Raw genomic sequence first — 10,497 nt, 5'->3', positions numbered from 1 at the left:
AATCATGTCGACCCGAATCCTCATTTGTTGAACATAGGCATGCATGTCCTGTGGTATGCTGTCCATCTTGGGTGACACAGTAGTCAATGGGAATGTGGGTCGTACTCCGAAAATCACCTCAAAGGGGGAATAACCTGATGTAGCATTTACGGACGCGTTCATCGAGAAAACTGTAGCAGGTAAAATATCGGCCCAATTGTTCCTTCGTTTGTTTATGTAGGGGGTGAGCTGGGTTGCTAGCACTCTATGTGTACGCTGGCATGCCCCGAGGCAATGATGTGCAAAGCTGGGTGTGAAGTTTTGCTGAACTCCAAGAAGCCGACAAGTCTCCTTTGTTGCTTTGGCGATAAACTCCGATCCTTGGTCAGAAATACATGTATCGGGTGCACCATATGTACAGACGAGCTGAAAGATGGCCTCGCCAACCGACAGCGCATCACTGTTAGCTATGGGTACTGCAAAAAGGAACTTCGAAAACATATCTACAGCGGTGAATATGTAAGTCTTTCCGGTAGGGGTGGCGGGTAATGGTCCATACAGGTCGAGCTCCCATACCTGAAATGGTCGAGCGGGTGTTGGAAAAGCTGTGATAGCGTGTTTCTGTGTGATTGATGACACCTTCCTCATCTGACATTCTTCACAAGAACGGACATAATCCGACACAATTTTCGAGAGTTTGGGGAAGAAGAAATGACTACGTGCACGATCAATTGTTTCTTGAATGCCACAATGACCACCAATGGTCAAGTCATGATACAGTTTCAATATTGTGGGTACCATTGGTTCTGGTACGACTAGTTGGTAATGTTTCCATGCCTTCGTTCGTTTGGATTTTGCGGTACGTGAATGAAATAATACATTGTCAATAATAACATAGTCAGAACTTTCCAGAAGAATATGTCGCGATTCTTTCTGAGACAGTGGGAGGTTATCGGTTTTTAGATATTCTTTAAGAGCTTGGTATCTACCATCCTGTTGTTGTAACGTCGCTACATGATCAGCAGTGAAATTGGTCACTTTGAAAATATCACACTGGTCAATATCACCTATGTTTCCCGAGGATAAATCTTCGTCTAAAGATATTGTCTCTGGTGAAATCTCATTGTCAGGTATTCCATCTGAGGATATGACTTGTTGCACCTGTGAGCATTCCGTGCTCGCATCGTCGTTCTCTGTATCCTGTGAATATGGATTCATAGCCTGAGGCAACGGCTCAGTGTCGGTGGTCTCCATAGTGTGCGCGATGATATCCAGATGATCATCTGTGGAAAGATCAAACTTGTCCTCAGAACAGGAAGGTGCTGTTGGTACCAGGTTGTCTTCGGGTAACACCTGCAGTATCGGTGGTGGGGTTGTGGTTAGTAATCTCTTTAATTGAGGCTGAGGTTTCGTTAACGAACGGAAGGTTGCGCCTTTCCGCTTCCTTGTCAAAGTCGTGAGTCTGCAGGTCTCTGCATCCTCTGTATCTGCATCACACGCACCATTACCCACAAAGTCTGACTGCAATTGAACTTCTTTCCTGATGGAAGAGTGATACCGGTCGCGTGAACATCGGGTACAAACGCAAAGTTTGGGTCCTCCTCATCCGGAATAGAATCAATTACACGGAAGTAGGAGTTTGGATGGCATCGCGAAAGGGCGTCCGGTTCTATCATCTGTCCCGCGGGTTTGTACACTATGCCTACGTCGAACTGTTGAAGGATCGCTAACCATCGCTCGTATATAGCACCACGTAATTGTTTCTGGAACAGAGGGTGTAATGCCTGGTGGTCACACTCAACTTTGAAATGTCTTCCTCTGAGGTAATGTGCACAGTCTAATACACTATATACCATCCCTAAAAGTTCAAGTTTCGTTGGTCCATAACTCTGCTGATAAGTATTTAGTCCCTTTGACCCAAACCGCACTACACGATGACTATTATCTGGATGGATTTGGTACAGCATATAGCCTATGCCTTTACTGGATGTGTATACGGCCAGCCGAAACTCCAAGTCGTAGCGTGGAAAAGCGAGTGCCTCCGATTTTAGGAGTAGCGATTTAAGCTCCTGGAATGCGGACTGACAATCGTCGGACCACCGGAAATGGACTCCTTTCTTCAGCAGTTTGTTCAACGGAAACGCGACTTCACTAAACCGGGGTTAAAATGTTAGAATGCATTGTCAAATGGTTAATATGCTTCAAGCAAATTGTATGTGCACACGTATCCACTATCCAGTACTCGTTCACACACATGTGCAAACGCCGTGCTTTTCGCAAAATGTTAAAAATGTTATTAAAATGTTGATATGTTAAAACTCCTGTCAGATAGTGGAGCTTCCAACAAAATGTATGTGCACATAGTATTGATCATTCACACACGTGTTACGTTTGTCGTCTACTCCGGCACCACGTGGTATAAAATCAACGAGTGACGAGTCAAAATATTTTGGCAATTTTACAGTCACCGCCGCTGAATTTGGGGAACTCGCTTGGCTGTTGGCTGTTGGAGAGGTTGACAATTCTTCTTTAGGATTCTCCACCATGTTCTGGCATCGTGATGGTATTATATTGGATGGTTTCAATCAGGAAAATAACTCAAACTTTCAACGTGATGCCTTCTTTTAATTCCGGAAGTACAACTCAAAACAAAACCGATGTACGGTAACAGGTAACAAATTACGGAATCACCAAATACTAACATACAAAACGGAGATATTCCGGATATTCAATTGTTGGTTATACAGAATATACCATGTATATAACACACAACGACACACTGCGTCACGATATACACAAATAGTTACACAACGACACACTAGGTCACATTATACACAAAAAGTTACACAGAGACACACTGGGTCATGAAATACACAAAGAACACACAGCGAAACACTGGGTCACGATACACACAAAGAATACACAGCGACACACTGGATCCCGATATACATAAAGAATACACAACGTAACACTGGGTCATGATATACACAAAGAATACACAGCGACACACTATAGGTCACGATATACACAAAGAATACACAGCGACACACTGGATCCCGATATACATAAAGAATACACAACGTAACACTGGGTCATGATATACACAAAGAATACACAGCGACCCTCGGTCACGATCGCGATATTCACGAAGAATATACACAAAGAACACAAAGCGACACACTGGGTCATGAAATACACAAAGAATACACAGAGAAAAACTATAGGTCACGATATACACAAAGAATACACAGCGACTCTCGGTTACGATCGCGATATACACGAAGAATATACCCAAAGAACACACAGCGACACACTGGGTCATCAAATACACAAAGAATACACAGCGACACACTATAGGGCACGATATACACAAAGAATACACAGCGACACACTATAGGGCACGATATACACAAAGAATACACAGCGACTCTCGGTTACGATCGCGATATACACGAAGAATATACACAAAGAACTCACAGCGACACACTGGGTCATGAAATACACAAAGAATATACAGCGACACACTGGGTCATGAAATACACAAAGAACACACAGCGACACACTATAGGTCACGATATACACAAAGAATACACAGCGACACACTGGGTCATGAAATACACAAAGAACACACAGCGACACACTGGGTCATGAAAGACACAAAGAATACACAGCGACACTCGGTCACAATCGCGATATACACGAAGAATATACACAAAGACCACACAGCGACACACTGGGTCATGAACTACACAAAGAATACACAGCGACACTCGGTCACAATCGCGATATACACGAAGAATATACACAAAGAACACACAGCGACACACTATAGGTCACGAACACTGGGTCACAATGTACACAGCGGCACACTGGGTCACGATATACACAGCGAACCCGGGACCTCTGGCTTACTAGTCTTACGCTCAACCGATCGAGCTAAAGAGAAGTTCTCCCTAGCCGAGCGATATATTGTGGCTAGTATTTACCAGGGCTACACACTCCCCTTCCAGGAAATAACTCGTCCTCGAGTTTTCCAGGGGTAACAGCGATGCTTGTGGAGCAAGGCCGAGTATTTTCCCCGGGTCCCTACGTGGGCGCAAATGTAACAAAGACGGTTTCGTTCTTTGTGAACATTTAGTTCATTTCCTTTAAGCATATTTAAGACATTCAAGACCCTACAAGGAAACAATATAAACTAATTAAATTGTAGTTAAAAAGTGTTACAACATATATGGACAATACATATATGCTTTACATTTATCTAAATTAATCGAAAGTTTGAAACATAAGTTCAAATTTACTTTATAATGAAATATACATTTCATTATACAGATACCAAAATACATTACATTTATTCAATACTTAATAAATCATATATACGTGTCCAAAACAGAATTTTACACGAAGTACGTTATCTATGTACCTACGTACCCCAACAATGGGTCAAGGGTCTTAAGATGAGATATTGGTAAGAGTCGTCAATACGACATGCTGTAGTAGACTAGCTTGGTAACAACTGAAATACAATGAAATCTTTACATACTTAAGGTATTAAAATTAACTTCAAATGATGTACTCATCAAAATGATCGATGACGGATATTCACAAAATGGTAATTCAGGAAAAGAGATAATTTATCCAAATCGATATTATTCTAACTTACATACATGTATATAGATATTACAGTAAGAATAATAATGCTTATAGTAAAATTATTAAAATACATTAAGTACGTACCATTAATTCGATTCCCCGTACTACTTTTCTAGCTCTGCCCACTGAACATGTCCGCTGTCAAATGTCCGATATGAATGACTTACGCGCCAAATTAACACAAAAACACTGACCATATAAAACCAAAACGAGGCACTTGCATACACACTCTTATCTTACACCTACCAGGTACATGCATACCACAGGTAACATACATCACGTGACACGGACAGTACAGGTACGCATACACAGCACATTGACAATACAGTACGTACGAATACTAGGACTCACAGCGCTATGCATATATGATATTAAAATAACAAATACGTTGCAAATATTATCCCGGTTACATTCTCCCCTCACTTTGAAAATGACGTCCTCGTCATTCAAACTTGCTGGCAAAAGGTTTACCTGTAAACTAAATGTATAGATATTAATGAAATGTTACTACCCGAAAACTGAAAGAAGAATGGTAATAGACATTTCACCTGAAAGTTCAGAAAATACACCTTGATTTGCAAGAGTTTCCACTAGTTTTGCCTTGGCGATCATTAAATCATGTTCAACAGACTGGTGTTGATGAGAAAGAACAAATGCTCCCTTGGTCATCAAGTCAGGAGGGCGACCTTCTCTCCCACTCCGTCTTGGCGCAGGAACAGGCAAAGCTGGTGGCGGCTCTGCCTCCTCAATAACTTCTTGCCTGACGTCCCTTTCTTGTCTATCTCCGACATCTCTGACTGTATTATCCTTTCCTTCCTCGCCGCTTTCGTTGGAATCTTCCACTGATCCTCTCCCCTCCGTTGAGAGCTGGTCGTCACCAGGCGATCAGCGACCACCACAGGAGTATCAAGATCGTCATCCGGTTCCTGTGTGGTCAAATCTTCCACATGGTTGTCCGAAATCCTACTGGTTTCGAAATCCCGTGGTCCATACTGGCGGTCTACACATATGTATGACTGTTCTTCATCATCACTCTCACTGTCTGAAATGGTGTTGGCAATCACTGGAACAATGGATTCTAGCTTCTTCATTGCCTCAGTAGATTCTGATGGCAAAGCTCCTATGGGAAGCAAGTTATTCCGATGAAGTGTTCTACTCCGACCCTGTCCTGACTCAGACTCTAGACTGAATACTGGTATACTCGGATTGGGTTGTTCCATTACGAAGTACACCTCATCCTCCCAAGCATCAGATAATTTATGTATGCCGTCAAGCGCTTAAGCTTTCACTAACACTCTGTCTCCAATGTTGAGTGACGCTCCTCGGACTCTGAGGTCATATGATGCCTTCTGCCTTCTCTTTGCACTTGTTGAGGATTTAGTAGCTAGATCATAACTGTATGCGAGACGTTTCCCGAGTCCCTTCGCAGTCAGTGAGAGACTGGGACTCATAAATCAGTTTCCCTATACCAAAGGAGATGTCCAGAGGCAAACGTGGCTCCCTACCAAACATGAGGTAAAATGGTGATGTGTTGGTCGACTCCTGTCTGGTACAGTTATAAGCGTGAACTAGTGGTGCCACGTAGCTCTTCCAATCCGGTGGTAAGGAGTAGTCCTCAACTTAGTCATCCCTGTTAGCTGACAGAGCTCGGATTTAAGTTTGCTTTCAAAGTTGGCACCCTGATCGGCATGAAGTCTTTTTGACATGCCGTAATGAACAAAGAAGTTGTTGAATAGAGCTTCGGCTGTTGTTTTGGCTGTCTGGTTGCTTGTTGGAATGGCTTGGGCGTGTCTCGTGAAATGATCTGTGATCACTAGGACATTCTGGTATCCACCTCTGGATGTCTCTCGAGTGAGATAGTCAATGCAGACGAGCTCCAATGGATGGGATGTCTCTATGCTCACTAATGGACACATTAGCTGATGATTTTGCCCTGATGCAACGCCGACACTTCTTCAACCACTCCTCAGCATCTCTTGTCATGCATGGCCAATAAAACCTATCCTGCAGGAGCGAAAGAAATCGGTCACGTCCGGGGCGTCCAACATCATTGTGTAGTCCTCTGAGAGCTTTTTCAATGAAAAATGACGGTAATACAATTTGGAACTTGGAATTACTATCTGTAATAATCTTCCTAAACAGTACTCCACGCCGCATCGTCAAACTCCCAGACACCTTGAACAGCTGTGTGTGTTCCCTGGTCATAGGTAGTTGTCTACGTCTCGGTTGTCTATGGTTGGTGATGATATCCATCCATGGCCGCAATACTGGATCATTGCGCTGTGACTGCCGCTAATCCCTAGTGGTCATATCTTCTAGCTTACTCACTCCAGGGTCAAACAGGTCATCTTAGACCTTATACACAGCAATTGTATACATGGCTAAAGAGTGGATATCAACAGTTTCAAAGTTATGACAAGGAACAAGTCCCTAGGGGCGTGGCCAGACCCCAGAGTCAATTATAATATCATTTCATTATCTGTCGCTTTGTGCATAGCAATTGTATGTACGAGTATGTGGTGGGATCACAACTATTTAAAAGTAATGACCAAGTGATTAGTCTCCATGGGTGGGGCCAGACCTCTGTGGAGGGGTGTGGGGCCAGACCTCTGTGGAGGGGTGTGGGGGCAGCAGCCCTTAATATGGTTGATATTCATATCTTAGTTGCTTAAAGCAATATGGCCAAATTACCCTCTTTTTGCCCTCTTGTGTATGAAAATATGCATACCAGAAAAAAGAACATTGACTGCATCATCCAGAAACAAGAGATCCCAGAGGGATCGTGGCGTCCACCATTGTACCATCTTCATTAGTTCTATGTCAGTTCGATCTTTACTCTTCTATTCTCTTATCTGTTTGATCAGTTTGCCTGTTTGCATCTTAATCAGTCTTTTGATCAACCTCAAAAGTTAACATGCACAAATCAGGACCAAGGGAACCTACGTATCAAATCTGAGAAAGATTCCTCCAGTAAATTCTGAGAAATAGCGATAACAAACTTAAACTGTAGCAAGATGGCCGCCTGTTCGTATCTTGTCTTTCAGAACAGTCAAAAAAAATTGATATGCATAACTTGGAATCAAGAGGAACCCTTATGTGAAATTGTAGAAAGATCCATCCAATACTTTTTTGAGCAATATGGCTAAAAATAGTTTTACTCCCAAATTCAATATGACCACCTGCCAGCCATCTTGGTTTTCCAATCATTCCCAAAATATCGAAATGCGAAACTAGAACCACGGGAAACCTTCATGTGAAATTTGAGAGAGACCCCTCCTGATTTTTTTTAAAATAGCTCTAGCAAATTTTCATTCTCAAATTCAAGATGGCCGTCTGTCAGCCATCTTGGTTTTCCCTTTTGTTCCAAAATTTGATATGCGTAACTATGGACCATTGGGAACTTTCATGTAAAATTTGAAATACACCTGCAGTACTTTCTGAAAATTAGAGCTAACAAACCCATCTAACTATCAAATTCAAGATGCCATTTTGGTTTTGTGATCAGTCCCAAAAAAGATATGCATAACTAGGGTTCATGGGAAATCTTTATGTGAAATTTGAGAAAGATCCCTCCAGTACTTTCTAAAAATAGCGCTAACAAACATTTAACTCTCAAATTCAAGATAGCTTGCTGTCGACCATTTTGGTTTTTCGATCAGTCCCTAAAAAAGATATGCATAACTAGGGATCATGGGGAACCTTTGTGTGAAATTTGAGAAAGATCACTCCTGTACTTTCTGAGAAATAGCGCTAACAATCTTTAACTCTCAAATTCAAGATGGCTGGCTGTCGGCCATCTTGGTTTTGCAATCAGTCCTAAAAAAAACTGATATGCATAACAAGGGATCATGGGGGAACCTTCATGTGAAATTTGAGAAAGATCTCTTCAGCACTTTCTAAGAAATAGCTCAAACAAGAATTGTTTAAGGACGGACTGACAACGAAAGCAGGGCGATTTGAATACCCCGCCATTTGATGATTGTGGGCTAAAATGATGTCAGTTGTGTACACCTTGTTGGTGAAATGCGAATGAAGTATACTATGACAATTATTTAAATAGTTGGATCCTAAAAGTCATATAAGGATTGAACCACATTATTTTTCAATTTCATGCTGGTTCATAACTTTGAAAAAATGCTGTTAAATCCTTATATGTCATCAGTGCAAACGAGATTCCTGGAACAGCTGAACGTCATCAAAATGTTTGCATATTTTTATTTTTTTTATATTATAATGAAATATGTAGCAAAAATATTGCAAAAAAACATTTTCAGTCAACAAAATTCCAGAAATGCCCCAATTGTTTATTAACAGTATTTGGCTCTCTGGTTTGAGAGTTATTATATTGCATACAAATAAATAATTGAATTTACTTTAAAAACATGCAATTACTTGCTTTCATTCCATTTCTCCTAAACAATAACAAACTGACGAACAAAAATATCCTCGTAGTCACACTTACCTCCCCTTAGTTACACCCCTTGATACTTTCTCCCCATACCTTTGTTTCTATATAATGTCTTACTCTCCATCAACTCATTTGTACATTAATTCCTTTGTAACCTCAAGTATCTCCCACTGGTAAACACTCTTATACATCACCCCTCAGCACGGCTTCCTAACTTTTATTACAATCCTTTAATTTTTTTTTCATTTGTTATTTCACCTATGTGACCCCTCTTACTTCGTTACTTCTCCATTGTAACTTCTCCTTCGTTACAACCTCTCCTTGACTTTGAACCAATGGTTACCAATCCAAACTCTTTGTCTACCTCTACTTGGTTTAACTATTTGGTTACCTCTCCTTGGTTAAACTATTTGGTTACCTTCCCTCGGCTCTACTCATTGGTTACCACTCCTTGGTTTAACACTTTGGTTATCTCCCCTTGGCTCTACTCATTGGCTACCTCTCCTTGGTTTAACTATTTGGCTACCTTCCCTTGGCTCTACTCATTGGCTACCTCTCCTTGGTTTAACTATTTGGTTACCTACCCCTGGCTCTACTCATTGGTTACCACTCTTAGGTTTAACACTTTGGTTATCTCCCCTCGGCTCTACTCATTAGTTACCACTCCTTGGTTTAACACTTTGGTTATCTCCCCTAAGCTATACTCATTGGTTACCACTCCTTGGTTAAACTATTTGGTTACCTTCCCTCTGCTCTACTCATTGATCACCTCTCCTTGGTTTAACTATTTGGTTACCTTCCCTTGGCTCTACTCATTAGTTACCACTCACTGGTTAAATCCTTTGGTTATCTCCCCTCGGCTCTACTCATTGGTTACCACTCCTTGGTTAAACTATTTGGTTACCTCCCCTCGGCTCTACTCATTGGTTACCACTCCTTGGTTTAACACTTTGGTTATCTCCCCTAAGCTATACTCATTGGTTACCACTCCTTGGTTAAACTATTTGGTTACCTCCCCTCGGCTCTACTCATTTGTTACCTCTTGTTGGTTTAACACTTTGGTTACCTCCCCTTGGCCCTACTCATTGGTTACCTCTCCTTGGTTTAACACTTTGGTTACCTTCCCTTGGCTCTACTCATTGGTTACCTCTCCTTGGTTAAACTATTTGGTTACCTTCCCTTGGCTCTACTCATTGGTTACCACTCCTTGGTTTAACACTTTGGTTACCTCCCCGTGGCTCTACTCCTTGGTTACCACTCATTGGTTTAACTATTTGGTTACCTACCCCTGGCTCTACTCATTGGTTACCACTCCTTGGTTGAACACTTTGGTTACCTCCCCTTGGCTCTACTCCTTGGTTACCACTCATTGGTTTAACTATTTGGTTACCTTCCCTCGGCTCTACTCATTGGTTACCACTCCTTGGTTTAACACTTTAGTTACCTCCCCTTGGCGC

Source organism: Mizuhopecten yessoensis, unplaced genomic scaffold (assembly GCF_002113885.1).
Source record: "Mizuhopecten yessoensis strain PY_sf001 unplaced genomic scaffold, ASM211388v2 scaffold6373, whole genome shotgun sequence".
In the NCBI taxonomy this organism is placed as follows: Eukaryota; Metazoa; Mollusca; class Bivalvia; order Pectinida; family Pectinidae; genus Mizuhopecten; species Mizuhopecten yessoensis.
This window is presented reverse-complemented; position numbering follows the sequence as displayed.